This window comes from Ambystoma mexicanum, chromosome 8, assembly GCF_040938575.1.
Source record: "Ambystoma mexicanum isolate Mex_15411 chromosome 8, UKY_AmexF1_1, whole genome shotgun sequence".
Lineage (NCBI taxonomy): Eukaryota > Metazoa > Chordata > Amphibia > Caudata > Ambystomatidae > Ambystoma > Ambystoma mexicanum.
Window position 1 is genome coordinate 403,610,646 of NC_090929.1, and position 19,401 is coordinate 403,630,046.

The following is a 19,401-nucleotide window of genomic DNA, read 5'->3' on the forward strand; positions in this document are numbered from 1 at the left end:
TAAGGTGATTATAGGGCCGAGAGTGTTGTCGGATCATGCTCTGGTCTAACTGACCCTTCAAGCCCACAACCCGGAACCTCCCTCCAACCCCGCTGGAGTCTATATGACCCGATCTTAAATGATATGCCGCTGAGGGACACGATAGTGAAGGTAATTCAGAACTACTTTCAAGAAAACCCAGTGGAGGACACATCCCTGGCAAACACCTGGGATGCTATGAAAGCATAAGAAGGGTTGGTCACCATTGGCCCATTGCTTTCTGCAAATGGCTCAAAAGAAGGTGGAAGCCCACTTTGCAGAGGAGACGGCCCAGCTATTAGCCAAATACAAACAAGGCTATTATGTCAAAAACAACAAGGCAAACAAACATCTGTTGTAAAAATTGGCCAAGGCAAAGAAAATTAATACTATAATGAACCTATGAGACTCTCAAGGCAAGACCCAATACTCAGAACACATCAAACTGCAGTTGGCAACAGCCCACCTCACTTAGAAAATGTCAGTGATCCTTCGCAACAAAGCGGATCAAGTAAGCTATCTGCAGGGTGCCTCCCTTCCACACCTCGAAGGACCTGATAGGGAGGGCCTGGACACCCCAATTACGGGTGAGGAAGTGGAGATGGCTATCAAAGCCGTGAAACCCAGAGCCCCGAGCCCTGCTGGATTCACGACAAGGTTCTACAAGGTATTTTGCCCCCATCTAATAGCCCTGCTGACGTCCCTTTTGAACTTTTTCGCTCTTACTGGCTCTGTTACACCATCCATGCAGGAATCTGTGACCATCCTCCTACTCAAGCCCAGGAAAGATCCTAGAGACAATAATTCATACAAACCTATCTCCCTATTAAACAGTGACGCCAATATCTACTCCAGAATCCTGGCGAATCGCTTAGCGATCATTCTCCCTAAATTAGTTACACCGACCAAACAGCGATTATAATGAACAGATCAACGGGGGATAACATTTATAGCGCCCTATATTTAGTGGATATAGCGACCCAAGACTCACACAAACTGGCATTACTGCATCCAAAGCATTTGATAAAGTAGATTGGTCCTTCCTACAGCTTACCCTAGAAGCCTTTCACTTGGGCCCAAGCTTCTGCAATATGGTTTTGGCCAACTATCGATCTCTGAAGACCTCCTTACGGTTAAACCAGAACCTATCGGAACCCTTCCCCCTGTCATGTGTAACTAGACAAGGCTGTCCCCTATCCCCTCTCCTGTTCGCCTTGATAATGGAGCCACTCACCCAACGGGTTTGCATGGACCCCAACAGTAAAGGGATGCCAATTGGCATCTCCCAACACAGAATCTAGCTCTACGCGGACGATTTGCTACTGTCTATAACAGACATCTGGCCCTCATTGGTATTTGTCCTCCCAAGAGTTACGTAGATTTGGCGAGGTGGCAGGGTTTGCCATTAATTTTGAGAAATTTGCAGCCCTGGGGGTGGGCCTGAGTCCTATGGAACTGGAGGCCCTCTGGCCTCTTTGTCCCATTCAATTGAACAGGAAATTGATATCTTACTTGGGGGTCCAGATCCTGGCCCATCCAAAGGATGTGTACCCCATGAATTTCCCCCTCTCTTTAGAGAACTTGTAAATGATCTTGAGCAGTATTCCCCCCAAGAGATATCACTCATTGGGAAGATTACGGCCTGCAAGATGAATCTTCTCCCAGTGTACCTTTACCTCTGCTCCTCCCTGCCCGCTACAATCCCAAGAATATTTCAAAAAGTGATGATGGGCAGCCCCCGGATGGGAGGTTTGGGTGTCCCTAATTTGCGAAAATATCATGTGGCATCACAGCTGGCACCGAAATAGGTGGAATTGGAACAATCTCAGCTCCTCTCTGTTTTCTCCCATATATTCCGCTCTTGCTGCGGAGGTCGTAGCCAGGGATCCTCACCTCCACTAAAACCACGCTTAGAATATGGGTTGGGGGCTGAAATCTAAAGTAATCGCACGTGGCCTGGGCCCAAATACCCCAATTTTCCATAATCCGGCTTTCTCTCCTGCATCTCACCCCTCGAACTTCAGAAACTGGGTCAGGTCTGGGCTAGAACATGTAGGGCAACTCTTTGAAAATTACCTACCCCGCACCTTTGAAAAATGTAAACTAACCTTTCATCTGACTGAAGAGGACAAATTCTCATACTCCCAACTCCGGCACTGGTGTACTCACCCTCTGGTCCGACAGGGAACTACACGTAAGCTCATCCCTCTAGAGCTTACTACGCAGGAGACCCCAGCGAGAGGTAGGATATCCAGCCTCTATAAACTATTGCAGGAAGGCATGCTTTCTCTTAAGACCCCATATATGGTACCGTGGGAGGCAGATCTGAGGCACGATTTGAAGGATCAAGCCTGGGTGGACATATGGTCTAGAATCCACTCCTCGTCGTTCTGCATCACAAACCGGGAATGTGCTCATAAAGTGCTCCTCTGATGGTACTACTTCACCAGTTTCAGGAATCTCTCATGCCTCAATGCTGGCGCAAATGTGGTCAGCTCGGCTTGTACCTGAATATGTGGTGGACCTGCCCCACGGTGCTGACCTACTGGGACCACTGCATTTCTGCCACAGAAAGTATTACTCAAGTGACAATTCCCAAAGAACCGGAAGGGATCCTGCTTGGCGCACCGGTGCCGGGGTCCTACCCCAGAACAGGGAGAACCGCCAAGCTCCTAACGCAACTTTTACTAGCGGGGAGGATTACACTCGCCCACTCCTGGAAAACCTCTGAGAGCCCGTCTATGACTTTATGGTGGATTAACCTTTGGGATATTTTGGTGGTGGAGAGGGTCACAGCGGCCAGGGCAGGCCTCCTGCATAGGTTTACTGACATTTGGGCCCCGATCATAGAGTATGACTGGCACTTTCCGGCGCTGACTTTTAAACCCGGAGCCGCTCGAATGGACCTACAAGATGGGGACGCTCTGGAAATGAATGACCCTGAACCGCTGATCCAATACAGCCCGTGAATGGATGGCGGGGGAGGGAGGTGGGAATGGTATGATGCTCTCCATTTTCTGCATTTACTTTTAATCTCTATCTGTGCAACCGATTTAAAATAAAATTGTTAAAAATAAAATGACTTGGCTAGTGTCCCCTCCCTACAGCTGTGGCCTGTATCCCCCTGCCTAGTAACTAACCGGACCCCACCAGCCATTTCATTTTTCATTGCATTTCATTTGATTTATTGAATTTGTATAGCGCTTTTGCCAAAGTGCTGATCAGCAAAAATACGCATACAATAAAATGGAAAGTGATGTATTACAAAAAAACTATATTTGTGACGCCAGCAGATGGGCTTTAAGAGAAGAGTGAAATGAAGTTAGCAAAGGAGAATACCCTACAGCTGAAGCTAATGTGTTGCAGTCCTTGGGAGCAAGTAAGCGGAAAGACCGATTGAGATTGGGATCACAGAGAATGGGTAGGAACATAGAAAGAAACCAAACATGATAGATACAGGAAGCCAAACCATGCATGCATTTGAATACAATGCGCAAGAAATAGAATAACAGGTGAGATTCATAGGATAGCGAGGCACTAGAGTGTACACGTGTACAGCATTAGAAATAAGAAGGACGAAGGGAAGGAGAAAAAGAGTGTGAATAGGGGAGTTGTAGAACGATCGCAAGGGAGCAATGCAGTAAGCAGGAAGTCCAATAAAAACAGCAGAACAGAAGTTTAATCTTGAGAGAAGCAGTGAGGAGGTAAGAAGTTTGGTGCCATGAAGTGATAGCAAAGAGCAAACCTTATGAAAAAATATTAAAAAGCTGAAAAGACAGACCCGAGCAGTGTTGGAAATGTGTGGAATGAAAGGAAGGGAAGAATAAAAAGTGACCAAAGACTCTGGGCTCTATGGGACATGGAAATGCGAGATGGAGGAATGGAGGAAAGGAAATAGAAGGAGAAAGGGGAGCAGAGGAAATAGAAGAAGGGAAAAAAAAGTATTTTTCATTTTAGACGGATTCATAAAATGAAGAAATTGTGAGTGCATCCCTGATTGTGCAACCAGTAGACAACCAGAGATATTGCTGTGAATTACATCAGAAAAAGCAGGAAAAAGAAAGGAAGATCTGGGTATCGTCCACATAGAAGAGAGCAAAAGTGTTTAAGAATTTCAACAAGAGGGGCGGTGTAGAGAGAGAGAATAGAAGTGGTACAAGGAGTGAGCCTTGGAGAACACTGTGGTGAAGAGGAGCAGAAGAGGAAAGGTTGCCAGACCAGGAGATGGAGAAAGAGTTGGACCAGTTTAGAACAGAACCAAGAAATTCAAAGGAAGAGAGAGAGAATAAAAGGAGAGGGTGATCTGCTGTGTAAAAAGCGGCATAGTGATCGAGTTAAAAGAGAATAGATTAAACTTTAGAGTGACGGGCTGACAGGAATGACTCAATGACAGCTAGTTGGGCAATATTGGTGGAATGAAGTAGATGAGACCCATATTAGAATAAAATAATCTGTTCTAGAACTTTGGAAAGATAAGCAAGAAGAAAGATAGGTCAATACTCTAGTAAAGGTTTCTTGAGCATCAGAAGAACGACTACATCTTTGAAGGAAGAAGGGAAGGAAAAAGTAGGGAGGGAAAGATTAAAAAGAGTGGTCAAATAGGGAAGCAGAAGTGGATATACCATAGGCATGTGCTCTGGCAATGAAATTATCTATATCGGTATCAGTTGTAGAGAGAAGGAGGAAAGAGTATAGGATGGAAGGGAGAAAGAGAAGTAGAAATAGTGTGGTGAGAAGAGAGAGGATGATTGAAGAGTGGCATGTTCTTTTCAGTGAAGAAAGTAGAGAAGTCTGCTGTAGTAATAAGGGAGTCCTGGGATGGGAGTATAGTAGGGGAGGAGAGGAGTCAATTCAGAGTCTGAAAAAGGCCACAAGGATAAGAAGAAATAGAGAGAATAAGATTTGAATAGTAAAGTTGTTCAGCGCAAGCGAGGCAGAATCATAGGAGGAGTATAAGAAACGCATTGACTGTAGATAAAGTGCAGACTGAGATTTTTTTCTCTCAGCGCAGTGGAGGACAGAACAACACAGACGAATATTGAGAGACAGCCATGGTTGAGGTGATTTATAGAAAGGATTGAAGCGACAAGTGGGAGTCGGGGCTGCTGAATCCCGTAGACCCTCTCCAAGAGTTTCCAACTCAAGCTTATAATAGCTGAGTCAGTAACCTCAGGCAAGGGAAAGGGGTGGTGGAAAAAATAAACAATAACAGATTCTCCTATTGTCTGGTTTGTCTTGAGATCTGCAGTATGAATAGCAAACAAGTCATGATATTAGTGCATTCTAATATCAAATACCTTGTCACTGCTTCAATAGAAAATAACTTTCCTCTTCTGGACACCATATTTACCTGTTTAACCTCCACTAAAGCTAGGAAGTATCTGTTTGCCAAACTTGAAATTTCTGTTGCATACCAAATAGTATTTCCTTATAATCTTGCTTATAAAATTGATAGCAACCCCTAATTCTAACTATCCGTAAACTAATTCTATTTTCAAAGTCAATGAGTTCTTTGAAGTGGTCTTTTGTTTCTTCTTTTTCCCTTTTCCTTATGAATTTATTATTTACAGTTAGTTTCTTAAGCATAATGCAAAATCCAAAAGATAGTACTGTTCTAGGATGAGAGCAATGATCAGAGCTCATTATATATGCGCCACGCCAGTCCAAAGAGAAAATAACCAATCACATGATGGCGCTACAGTGCACTCCATGCGCCTCCTCTCTGAACAGCTGATGACCGCTTGCGCCCCACCAAGCCATTGGCATCCAACTCCCAAAATGCCTGAGATGCTGGAGCGATTTGCTTCTCTTTACTTGGATGTGTCCTGGCTCCTGTCATGCACCTCTTTTCCAACAGCTAACTCCTGTTCGCGCTCCACCAAGATTTCCTTAAGTTGCCGAAATGTTTCTTCTGACTGCTGCATCCAACTAAACTTCACTCCCCTCCTCAGAAGTTGTGTTATGTGTGTCACCACTTGCAAAAATCCCTTTATAAATCTCTGATAGAAATGTGCAAATCCCAGAAAAATGTGAATATATTTTATGCAAGTCGGTGATGGCCATTCCTTAACAGCCTTCTTGGAATCCATCTCTTACCCCTTTGGCGAAATGACAAATCCCAAAAACTCTACCTCCTCCTCTGTGTGTAACTGGCTCTTTTTTCAGCTTGGCAAATACCTTGCTCTCGCTTAATTTTTTTGCAGTACCAATCAGACATGTTCCTGTTGTTGTAGGAGACCCTTGGAATGTACTAGAATATTATCAATCTATACTACTACAAAGATATCCAAGAATTCTCGCAGGACTACATTTATAAAAATATTGAAAGGTTGTTAGAGCAGTATACAGGCCAAAGGGCATTACCTGATATTCAAAAAGCAGAAAACTAGTGCAAAATGCTGTTTTCCACTCATCACCTTGCCGTGCGTGAACCACAAGATAAGTGCCTCGTAAATCCAATTTTGTCAATATCATCGCTCCCTGAATTTGATCCAACATTACGGAAATTAATAGAAAGGAATTCTTTATTGTTATCTTATTCAGGGCTCTGAAACTGAAGTCAGTCTTTAATGTTCCTTCCTTCTTGGGGACAAAAAACAAAGGAGAGTCGGCTGGCGATTAGGAGTGCCCAATGAATCCTTTCTCTAAACTGTTTCCAAATGCATTCCTTTAAGTATTCATTTGTTTCTCCAGTTGAGGGTTAAATGCGACTGCATGGAACCTGGGATCTGACTTCCAAGTTGATTTTGCAATCGTAGTAGCAATGAGGCATAAGCTCCTTCATTCTTTATCATTGAACACGCTGCTGAATCTATATATATATTTGTGAAAGTGTGTTTGTATGTTTAGGGTTGGCTCCATACCCATAACAGTTGGTGGGCCGATTTTCTGCCCCAAGGTTGGCATGCCAGTCTGGGGTGTACTGTCGATATTGAAATCTGACCAACCCCACGCATTCGCCCTGCACAGGGCAGGGTCTGGCCCTCTGCTATCTGTATAGGCAGTTTCAGAAGATTGACAATTTAGTGATTGTTGGCTTCAGCCCCACAACAGTTGATGGGTTTACATGTTGGCCCGATGTTGGCATACCAGTCTGGGGTGTACTGGCGATTGTGAAATTTGACCAACCCTACCCATTCGCCCTGCACAGGGCTGAGTCCGGCACTGTGCTATCAGTATAGGCGATTTTGGGAGATTGTTAATTTTGCAACTATTCCAAAAATAGCAAGTTAGGACACAAGGTCGGCATACCAGTCTGGGGTTTACTGGCGATAGTGAAATTTGACCAACCCCGCCCTTTCACCCTGCACAGGGTTCGAGCGGGGTCCGGCCTTGTGCTATCAGTGTAGGCAATTTCGGGAGATTGCCGATTTTGCAGTGTATCATAAAATAGGAAGTTATGACACAATAAAACATACACAAGGCTATAGCAGACCCCCACATGCATAACTGGGCAATGCCGGGAGGTACTGATAGTTACTGCTACATTTCTAATAGAGATCCTACAGCTGCTCCTATAGTATGTACAGAGGCTCCTACTTCAATAATTCTGTCCACCACTTCAGAGGATTAGTGAGGATGCTCTTGTTTTGAATCCTCCTGGCAACAATACCCCTTGCAGAAACTAGATATAAATTCCACCACTCTTGTTCCCCAATCTATTCTCAGGTTTTAATAGGTTAACCATGGCATCACCAAGATTACCTTCAACTGAGGAGCATTGATTGTTCAAAAGCAAGTTTCTCCCAATGTCCTCCTGACATTTCCATCCCCAATGTAATTGTTTCATGGAAAATTGGCCCCAAAGTTAACTGTGACCAATGGTTGCAACTGTACAGAGGCAAAGGGTGAGATCTGCTAATTTGCTAGTGAGGATGCTATGGGCCTTGGCCATAGGCAACATGGAGAGAGGATATGGCCTAAGGCCGTGGCCACTGGCCATTCTGCTTTAGGCAGTGGAATTTGGTTAGTTACTAGGCAGGAGCGTATACGTGCCTAAGCTGTAGGCCAGTGGGACAAAGTCCATTTGAATAATTGTTACAACATGGTCAGTGGAAATGACCGAAGATGGTGACCATATGGCCACTGGCCATTGTCGAAGACCATGGCCAGTGGGATCTGGCTAGTTATAAGGCAAGGGATGTATGTTACTATATTTATTAATCGTAAGTTGTAAGTGACTCCAATCAAGCAATCCCACTAAGTCAGTGCCTTGTCTGGGATGCCCAAGGGAAGCCCTTATTTATATATTTTTATAATCTCGATGATGAACCCTTGTATAACACCCCTCTCTTAGAATCCCCCTGACCCCACTGAGCCAAGAAGTAGATTTGTTTTGCAAATTTAAAAGGTTTATTTGAAAAAATTAAACAATATATATATATCATACCTTTATAATAAATTAATAATTGATATCACACTTATGAATATAATGTTGATCAACAATGGGTAATCTGACACCAGCACACTTCTTTACAATCAATGAGGAGTTGGTATAGGATGGATAAGGCAGCGAAAATACTTTTATGGTTTCAAGGGAAAAGCAATGAGGAATGAAATGCAGTACAGAAATAACTTGATATGATTTTAGCAAAAGATAATATAATCACTTTTTCTCTGGCAATTCACCCCCCCCCCTCCTATGCAATGTAAGAAATGGAAGGAGAGCACACAGTCTTCAAGAATCCCAACAAAATGCAATACGAAACGCAGTTCCCCCCTGGCAAGCTTAGAGAAAAACAGGTATGATTTTAAAACACAGGCCCAAAATGCTATGAATGTGATGACAATGAAGTGAGAAATGTGCTAAAAAGGCTTTTAATTCCCTCTAGAGGTTCAGGGTGAGTGATATCCGGTTTATATTAGTTCAGGCTCACTTTAGCAATGCTCTATGAGTAACTAGCAGGTTAAAACGAATTTTAGCAAAGGAAAGCAAGGAGCTGCTGATTTTTACACGTGGCTGAAATTGTGCAAAATGTCAAATCGCAGCAAATTTAATCACGTGCGTCGAGCGTAATTACGGAGGCCCTATAAGGAGTGACAAGTCGGTTCTAGGTTTGTTGGAAAGCCTAGAATCTTATCTCCTAGCACAAACGGTTCCGGAGATACGGCCGATTTAGTCAAGGTAGTTTTTCGGATTTGAAATTTTAAAGCTCAGAATGACAGATGACAGTTTTCAGTTTTAAAGATGACAGAATGACACGATTCTAGGAGGCAGTTCTAATAGGCTAAAATAGTTTGGATTAGATTATTTTAAACTAAGAGATTGGTTTTGGCACAGTGAGTACTCACACTATATTTTTGAAATAAGCCGTCAAGGTCTGGTCAGGTTGGACGGGACTTCCGGCGTGTGGTTCTGAAGTCCCGGCTATCTGGGTCAGCTCTGCTCTCTGGGTCTGTCAAGCACCGGTTCTGCTCACAATGGTCTGGTTTGTGGTTCTCTCTGGTTCCGGATACAGCACTGCTTTCTGGATACTGCTACAGGTTCTCGCAAGAGTTCTTGGCAAAAAATTCAAACAGCTCGCCCGGCTGTTGAATAGTTTGGTTGGTTTTGAGGCCTGCTGAAGAGGATTCAGCTTGTGGATTCAGGCCTCTCTGCTACAAATTCTGGAGTTAATTTCTGCTACAGGTTCTGGAGATTGATGAATTTGAAGTCTGGCTCTCTGGATGTGAAGTCTGAAGTCTCCCGGCAAAGCGTCCCGCAAGAAAGTGGAAAGTGAATGTCCCCACCTGTCCTGCACTGTCTGCTTTTATGTGTTGAGAAAGTTGGTGTGTGCATGGCATAACTGAGCCTGCCCCTCTCTACTTGTCATTGGCCCAATTCTCTCCTCTCCCATGATTGGGGGAAGGAAATGGATAGTCATCATGATGAGGTCTGTTTATGGGTCAGAGGATCCTCCCCTGTTCAGTTTGCCCACAAATCTATATTTGATTCAAATACATATTTCCCAGATACACAAGTGGTTGACATTACATGTACATATTACAGATGAATTAAGACAGGTCTCTGTTTAAGCCCCATGATCCTTGAGAGCTGGGATTCAGAAATGACATTTTGCGCTTTTTGGTCGGTTTACCAATATCAGACATTTACCAAAAATTACACAAATGTGCGCAAGGAGTATGGACATTAATTGATGAAGTGTCAGATTTTTAACATGCAGACATTTGGAGTAAGACCCTATTTTCCGCTAGCAACCCCCAGAATACACCACAGGGTCCTAACACCTCTTAAAACGTGCACAGAAAAATCACAAGAATAATGATATTACTTATATAATTTTGACCAGTCCGCACTATGAGTTATCTATCTTTTTAAAATTATGCCCTGCTCAAAAAGGGGTGTGGCTTCCCACATCACATGGTGGAATAACTGGTTTATCCACTTGCCCCAAGCTCAGTTTGCTCTCACAGGAACTGCCCCTCCCAGTTTCTCCCAAGGGGAAGCCACTTTACGGCCCCCCCAATATAACATTTGCCTGAGTCCAGGACAGGGCTTTGTTCAACTTCCTGCAGTCCCCAGGTCCCCCTCCCTTAATTCAATCAGAGAGGTGTGATCTCCTTTTGTTGGGGCAGCAGGATGCAGCCAGGCCTGGGAAGAGTTGTTGAGCCAGTTCAACTCCTGTCGGGGGTAGTTGTCAGGCAGAATTCAATTTCTTTAAGTCAAGCTTCAGCTAAATGTCCTGTTTGTTCCCAGTTGAAATCAAACTTACAATTTTTACACATGCAGCTAGAATGCTGATTCTAAGTTCAAAACCATGACATTTAACAGTTGCAAACTATGTGACACTCAAAAGTAGGTCACTCATTTAATTTAAACATTTAAATTTTAGTGGTTTTAAATCCAATTTCAATTATGCTGCTGACATCCACAGCTCAGCCAGTTTTGTTATAAACATTGTTTTGGGCTCTTCATCTTCCCAGATTGTGTATGCACACAACACTTCGTTCTGCCAGCTGTCTGCTGGTGTTCAGTAAGATTTTTGAATATCCTGCAATGTTCGAAATAGGCACTTTGAGCTTGCATTCAGGAAAACAAGGGTGATTTTAAGGTGCTTTTGGTCTAACAACACTGTTATTTTTCCTTTGACACCACCTTTCACCCCTGGCGCTTCCGGTCCATCATGATGGCACTGGTGGGAGGCAGGTTAGACAACCATTTTGGTGTGCGCACAACCGCACAGTTTTCCTGGTTCTGGGATGGAATGATGGGCGGCGACAGCTCATCCCCACATCCACCCAGTCTATTGATTTAGTTTTGTTCTGGGATAGAATGATGGGCGGCGGTAGCTCAGTCTCCACATCTACCCCGTCTAATAATTCAACATGGGTCAAAACCCTTGACAAAGTGCAACATGGACCCCGGAGAAGATATAGAATAACATAACCCTTAAAATTCTATGAAGAATCTTTAGTTAACACAGAGTTAGGATGATCCAATTTATTTCCACATCATCCAGGAAATATGGCGGGTTATGGAAATGATGACCATCTTAACTCAGAGTCCCCCTAGACCCCGTTGCTTAGATCACAGCCCTCAAAGCAAAAAGCAAAATGAAAATACTACGCTACAAGAATACAATCGCAACCAACCCACAAAAATATCTCTTCAGAATCAACAAAGAGATAAAAAAACACTTCATCCTGCAGCAAAGGCACCATCCCAACAAAAGCACAATGCGACATCACCAGCCACCTTAGAACAGAAATTGAAACAATCCAACAGACCATCAACACAATCCACGCAAATATAAACACACCCACTGAATCACAGATAACTGCTGATACATCAACCACAGCAAGACTTGCCGCTTTGACGAAGAAACTTTCTCCACACTAGTAAAGAACACCAACCTTGCAGGATCTCCAAGCAACCCTTGCCCCTCGGACATCTACAAATAAATCCTCAATCGCAGCACTCCAGCATCACATTTCTGGCACCTAATGAACCTATCCCCAAAGACAGGAATAGTACTGAAGTCCTTCAAATCGGCATACATCAAACCACTGACAAAAATGAAACAGAAAGTACGGAAGACCCCAGAAACTACAGACCTATATCTAACCTGCCCCACCCAGTGAAGATACTGGAGAACCATATATACAAAATCCTACTTAACTACATAGAAACGATTGGAATACCTTACCACTCACAAGTTGGCTTAAGACCAATGAGAAGAACAGAATCGGCACTCCTATCCATATGGGACAACCTAAAAATAAGTGCAGACAACAGTACACAATCTGCCCTCATGCTACTGGACATCTTAGTGGCATTCGAAACAATCAACCACACAATACTGATTAAAAGACTAGTGGAATGCGGCATAAAAGACTGCCTTAAAATGGTTGCATTCCTTCCTCACAAAACAAACTGAAAGAATACCTACCACCTTTCATCTCAAACACCAAAACTATCTTCTGCAGAGTGCCACAAGGCTCCAGCCTCTCCTGGTCCTCAACGTCTACATTTCCTCCTTCATGAAAATCATTCGAACCCACGGACTGACTGCCTACAACTACGCAGACGACACACAACTCATCGTGAAGATAGCCACCTGCCAAGAACCAAACAATACTCTCAACAACTGCCTCAAATTGCTGGATGACAATGAACAACCTCAAACTGAACCCAACCAAAACAGAAATTATTGTCCTACCCCCAGAGGACAACAGAACCAACTCTCAATTGGACTGGCCGCTAGGCATGGGAACCCAACTTGAGACTTCAAGTGTGATAAACAACCTAGGAGTGGGAGGAAAAAACAGCTCAGTGGCACATCCACTGAGCTTTGGAGATGCCTATTTGTGTAGTGAATACTACTTCAAATGTACTTCTATTCAAAATTCCGTATTTAGTTGTATTTCCTGTGTAGTTAATGATCCATGGATCAACTCCTATTGTTTCATTCAATTTCAATCACTCTTACACTCTTGTTTTCAAATCTTTCTTTATTTTAATTGAAATGGCAGAAGCCTTTACAGATGCATTTCGGACTGTGTCCTTCCACAGGGCATGTTTCTGAAAAACATTAACAGCTTGGAGTTAACTTCACCCCAAATGCAAACAACTCAAAATAAACAAAACCATGTGCATTTTTCAACATTCATAATCATGCTTTTGCGGTTGTTCATGCCACTAACAACCTAGGAGTGCTCATGGACAACGGATTATCTCTGGAACCACAAGTCAACGCTATCACAAAGATTCTACCTCCTGAGACTACTCAGCGGGATTCTCCCATATCTCTCTTGTCCACATACAACAGTTAGAATCACATCCCTGACATTGTCAAGAATCCACTATGTAAACAGCCTCTGCCTCGGAATGCCTTAAAGGCTCACCATAAAATTTCAATGCATCCAGAACACTGCAGCAAGGATACCCCTCTGATTAAACAGAAGAGACCACATCACACCAGCTCTGCGAAGCCTACATTGACTCCCAGTAAAAAAACACATTCAATTCAAGGCCCCCTGCATTGCCCACAAATCTCTACATGGACAAGGAGCTGTATTTCCCCAAGCCAGGATCAGCAGATATCAACCGGGAAGAGACCTAAGATCAAGCAACAACCATAGAGACAAAAAAATACGAAAAAAGGTAATTCGGAGGAACTGCATTCTCACGCCTATTTGCCAACCTATGGAGCACAATGCCAAAGGAAATTAGAACAACAGAAGACCACCCAACATTCAGGAAATGACTAAAAACATGGCTGTCAATTGAACTGCCAATGACCAGCACAAAGGGACAATAGCAGCGAAACCAATGAGGACCGAAATAAATAAAACCCAACCCCTTCCTTCATCCATGCGTCACACTTAGATAGATCTGCGAAGAGTAGCCATGCCTCACATTAGAAAGATCTGTAGCGACATCCCATGCACCACATTTAGATACATCTGGGAAGGAATCAGCCAAAATGACCGATAAAAAATTCTGCCGAAACGTTCGACTAGATCACACATTCAGTGCTGGGGGTTGCAGGGTTGTCCCCCGCAGCCATCCCAAAAAAAGGAGGGCTGTGGGGGTGTCCCCCGCAACCTTGCTCACTATATTGTAAGAAAAGGACCCTGGCGGCGCCGTTTCCCGATCACGGAAGTGAAAGGGAACAGGCATCGCAGGGACACAGCGAGTCGGAAGCAAGGTAAGTAGGGGGGTGTAGGTGGGGGTGTGTTGGGGGTGTGTTGGGGATGTGGGTGGGGGTTTGGGTAGGGGTGTGGGCCAAGTCAGAAATGTTCAGGGGAGAAAAGATTGAAGGTTATTTCGGAAAAATAATCTTCCGTGTTTTCTCCCTCGAACATTTCTACCTCAGTCTTTCAACCCCAATCCGATAGAAAGAGATGCACCACATTAAATAGAAATATGTAGACTAACCATGCGTCATCCTAGACAGTTTGAGTAGATCAGCTACGTATCACTTCCAGAAGGTTTGTCGAGATTAGCCATGTGTCACTTTAGCTGCTAATCTCACATCGCCCAGAAGCACAATTGTATCTAATAATTCTTGCTGAACAAATAGGAACTAATGGGAGTAGCGAATGTGTTGCACTCAGATGAACTTGTGTGAGGAGCTATTGCTCTGAGCTTGGCGAGGTGTTGGGGCAGGCAAAGTACCACAGCCCGGATGACTTGAGGGTACCATTGAGTTGCAACTGGATGAGCTCTGAAGACATACTTGGAGGAATTTTGAGAGTAACTAACATACTAACTAATCCTCCCTATTCCTTCTCTCCTCCTACATAACTCACATATATTGAACACACCTATAGGCTAGCCAAACTACACAAACACACACCAAACTTAACTAACATTTGCACACAACAAACATCCCAGACACTGGACCTACCCTACGGACAGAACAAACCAGTGCATACAACCATAAAAGCACAATCCAAACTACACATAAAATGCACTAAAACACACACCAACATAACTTTCTCCTACATTCAAATGACAACCACAACACTGGACCTTTCCTTATGAATACATCAAATCAGTGTGCACGATTATAACACCAGCCAAAATGCATTATAACACCAGCCAAAACGCACATGATACACACATCCCACCAAAATACTAGTACATAACCGAGGCACTGGCCCTCATCAGGAGGTTGGAGGTAACCATGCCGCTTTTAGCGGCATGGTTGCCTCCTTACCGCAATCCGGGCCCGGGTCCCTCAAATGAGGGCTTACCGGGCCATCGGAACCTTGGCGAACCCGGTAATTCCCCGTCTGAGGAACCCAGACCCGGTCCATCCCCATTCCCATTGAGCCCCCATAGGGCTCAATGGGAATGGGGATGGAGCTAACAACCGGTCCGTTAATGACGGGCCCGTTGTTAACTCCCTGGTGTCCTTGCGGGACCCGGTATGGACGCCTGGTTTTTCCAGGCACCCATTGCGGGTCCCGCGAGGAGACCTCATGGTAGGGTAGAATGGGTTTACCGGCACCAGCACCTTTACTGGTGCCGGTAAACCCATTCCGCCAACCTTATAATGAGGGCCACTGAGTCTTACCCTTATGCATACAAGCCAGGTCAAACAACCAACTCACTTGCAAGACAACACACACCAGTTTCTCCTGGTAATGAACCTATCCTATCATTCTATCCTCACTAACACACCCTGTCATCTTTTCTTGCAGAGCCACGTGAGCTTCTGGAGATCACCCCTGTGATGGTAACGGTGCACGGTATAAGTCATCATAACATAACATAACATAGGCACATCCATGAGATCATATCAGGAACAACAATACGATCAAAAATGACATTGTTGGTGACATCTACGGAGGGGACTCTGTGTTAAGATGGTCATCACTTCCCACACCCATCAAATTTCCTTGGATTTGTTCAGATGAATTGGATCATCTTAACTTAACTCTGTCTTAACTACAGATATACACACACAGAAGACATTCTCTAAGGATGTCTGCATCAGGGACTGGCCACGAGCACAACCCCATATGCACAGACATTTTTACCCACAGACTTTGCTTCCCCTCTCGGCCCCTTCTGCTCTAAAATACTGATAAGGCCTGCAACCCAGAAGAGGGAAGACAAGGAAGAAGCTACTTTGACCCCAATGGAGTGACAGATTTGTAGTCATTATATCATCAAATCCGAACTTCGACACTGTCCGAATGAGTTTCTATGGTTCCTTGTAACAAATACTTTTATGTTAGGACTAGTGTCAAAGTCTGTGTACACGTGCCAAAGTGCAGGTTTTCATTAACACAGTAGAACCACTATGTGTCCTAAGTCAACAGCTACCTCTAGCTGTGACAACAGGCCAAGCTATGCGAACTGGACCACTGTACATATTAATGCAACGGCTCCCTCTATCAAAGCATTCTGTGGGTTCGGCCAGTCTCTACTGCGCATGACTGCATCGGACAAACATACATCTGGCCTTTTATTGTTAGAAAGATGAGTGTTGTGAATAGTGGGATGAGAATCAGGCCCAGTGTAGTGTGGATGAGGTAGTTAGTGATTCCAGTATTCCAGTATACAGCCCTTTAATCATAGAGATGTTTGGCAAATATAAAGATCTGTGGTCTTTCCTATGCTCCCATAATATTATTTGATGATCACCTTTCCCTTTATTATGAAAGAGTGCAATAGGAGTGTAAGGGACGGTCCAACTTAGAATCATATCCGTCTACCCTAAAATAATGTGTATGGCTTCTACATTTCGATAATGTGCTTTGCTCAGTAAGATCGTTTTAATATTCCTATTATGAGTGAAATATATACTGGAAGCCATCCTCAGAAATGAACATTGCACATTTTTAAACAGAGCCGTCTGACGATGGCATTTTTTTTTTGTATTTATTTCAAAAGCTGGTCTTGCAAAAGAACACAGGCCCTGCCCAGTTCAAGGAATCCGTTTTTCCCTCAGCAGTCAGCAACGGCTGGGGGTGCTCTATTTAACACTTACCTGACAGTGTGACCCTCACCCACTTGGAAAATGTAAAGTGAGCGAGAGAAAGAGAGCACAGAGAGGGAGGGGGTACGCACTTTATTGGCGTCTGATACACCAGGTACAGCGAGTTGGTCTAAAAAAGAATTTGGTCAAGTTATCGCAGACATTCAGAATTCTAGTTTTGGCTTACCTTTAAAGTTGAAACTGTGTTTCCACTCTGAAATTAAGGTGAGAAAAATAGCTCAGCGAATTAAATGAAAACATACTAATGGCAATTCGAAAAATTAAAGCATGGTTTAATGATGACTTACCCAGCTCTTCAGAAATTGTGTCTGTAATGAAAGAAATGTATTTAGAATCTATCCTTGTTTGGTTTTGTACATTCATTACCTCTGAATTATGCCGCTGCAAAACATGTTTTTTTTTTAATTGTTTACCCTACTCCATCCATCTAGTGCATTCCCTTTAATGAACTGTATAGTATGTGGATCTGCAAGTCTGTCATTCTGATAAAGATGGGACATCATAGAGTTCTGAATCAGTCATTGGGACATTAAAGGATACTCTGCTCAGAACTCCTTCTCCAAAGTCCTGATTTTCGATTTGTGAAATTGGCACTGTGGTACACTCTGGCTTGCCCCTTTCTGGTCGCAGTTCTTGTTATGTGACATTGGTGATGGGTCATACCGTCACCTATCCCCTCTCTAGGTTAGTCGTAGTGTCTTCTGCTGCGTGGTTTTGGAAGTTTGCTACACTTTGGCCTCGCCCCATTCTTTCCTACTTAGCGTCTCAAACATTGGCATTTTGATTGTTTCCTTTCGGCATTTGTGGCATTGGGATTGTGTCACACCCTGACATCTTTTCTTGGGGTCATGGTCCCAAATATTCAGATTGTGTCACACTGTATACACCCTTCCTTTTCTAGTCACCGTAGATTAAGACTGTGCTACAATTTGCCATTCCCTCCACATTTGACAGTCACAGTTTCTGACATGTGGAATTGTGTCATACTTAACCTGCCCATGAGATAGTCAAGTACCAAGCTGACCTCAGTGGCATTTGGCCGATGTCACACACTGATTCACCCCCCATCGATTGCTGTGATCTTCTTTATTATGTGGCATTAGTAGTGTGCCATACTTTGACCTTGCCACCAGATATTCTGTATCAAAACCTCAGGTGGACGGTATTAAGATTATAGCACACTCCTAGCTAGTCATGATCTCTGTATCACAACATCAGGTGGACGGTATTAAGATTATAGCACACCCCTAGCTGGTCATGATCTCTGTATCACAACCTCAGGTGGACGGTATTAAGATTATAGCACACTCCTAGCTGGTCATGATCTCTGTATCACAACCTCAGGTGGACAGTAGTAAGATTATAGCACACTCCTAGCTAGTCATGATCTCTGTATCACAACCTCAGGTGGACGGTATTAAGATTATAGCACACCCCTAGTTAGTCATGATCTCTGTATCACCATTGTCAAATGTTGATCCATCCCTTTTCTTTTCTAGGTGTGGTGTCTGTTATGTGGCACGTTGACCATGTCACACTTTAACTGCCCCTTGTCAACACTAGTAATGAATTTATATGGCATTGGGGCTTTGCCAAACGTGATCAGCTTCCTTTCTGCTCCATCACTGGTCTATATTATGTGGCATTTGCAAGGAGATGTCTCACTCTGTCATGGCCCCATATCTCTTTAAGTGTTGTCAAACCCAGATTATCGCAATACTTTGTATACGGGTCTTCCCACAAAAGCATTCCAGGCTTGCAGTTACTTCCAAACCGAGCCATGAGGTTGATGCTCACCTGGATAGAACAGGAGCACTCAGACAATGTAGTGACTTCCCATTCATCAACACATTGAGTTTAAGGTTCTGTTACTCACAAACATAACGGGTCATAGAAGTCAGAACTACCCCAGCAACAATTGGAAATCCTTTAAACCCCACAAGAACTCTCTGCTGTACATCGGCATGCCAACTCCAAGTGGGCGACCCAAGAGACGGCGACTGGGAGGATATTACCTGTCAAATATTGGCCTGGCCTCACAGTTATGGAACCATTTACCACACCAAATGGTGTTGGAAATTAAGCGTTTGAAATCCTCCAAAAAGGTTCCTGTATGACACGCATATCGGAAATGATAACTGTACTTGGAAACTTCCAAATTGATAAGCATCAGTATAATTTCAACTAAATAGTAACCTTAGTTGCCCAAATGATGTTATTCCTCTACTTACGTATCTAAAACCTGAATAGGCCCCTGGTGCATTATCCTTGAATGTAGCACTTAAAACTAAACATCATAAATAAATAAGTAAATAAATACATCGTTTTTAGTGTGGGATACTAGGTGGCGCACCACCTATACGCCAAAACTATTTCATTGGAATACAGGTAGGAGGGAGAGGACATGTGAGGAGGGAGACACAGTTTA

The 19,401-nt window shown here is 43.7% G+C and overlaps 1 protein-coding gene across 1 annotated transcript in view; it reads right to left on the reverse strand.

Annotated features, from left to right (window-relative positions):
* Nucleotides 1-19,401, reverse strand: part of LOC138473605 (butyrophilin subfamily 1 member A1-like) — a 324,409-nt gene that overhangs the window by 183,658 nt on the left and 121,350 nt on the right. Inside the window, exons 3-4 of the mRNA XM_069612162.1 lie at nucleotides 17,261-17,281; nucleotides 17,140-17,166 (exon numbers count right to left, since the gene is read on the reverse strand). The gene's annotated coding sequence lies outside the window, so the exon portion shown is untranslated. The remainder of the gene's footprint in view (nucleotides 1-17,139; nucleotides 17,167-17,260; nucleotides 17,282-19,401) is intronic.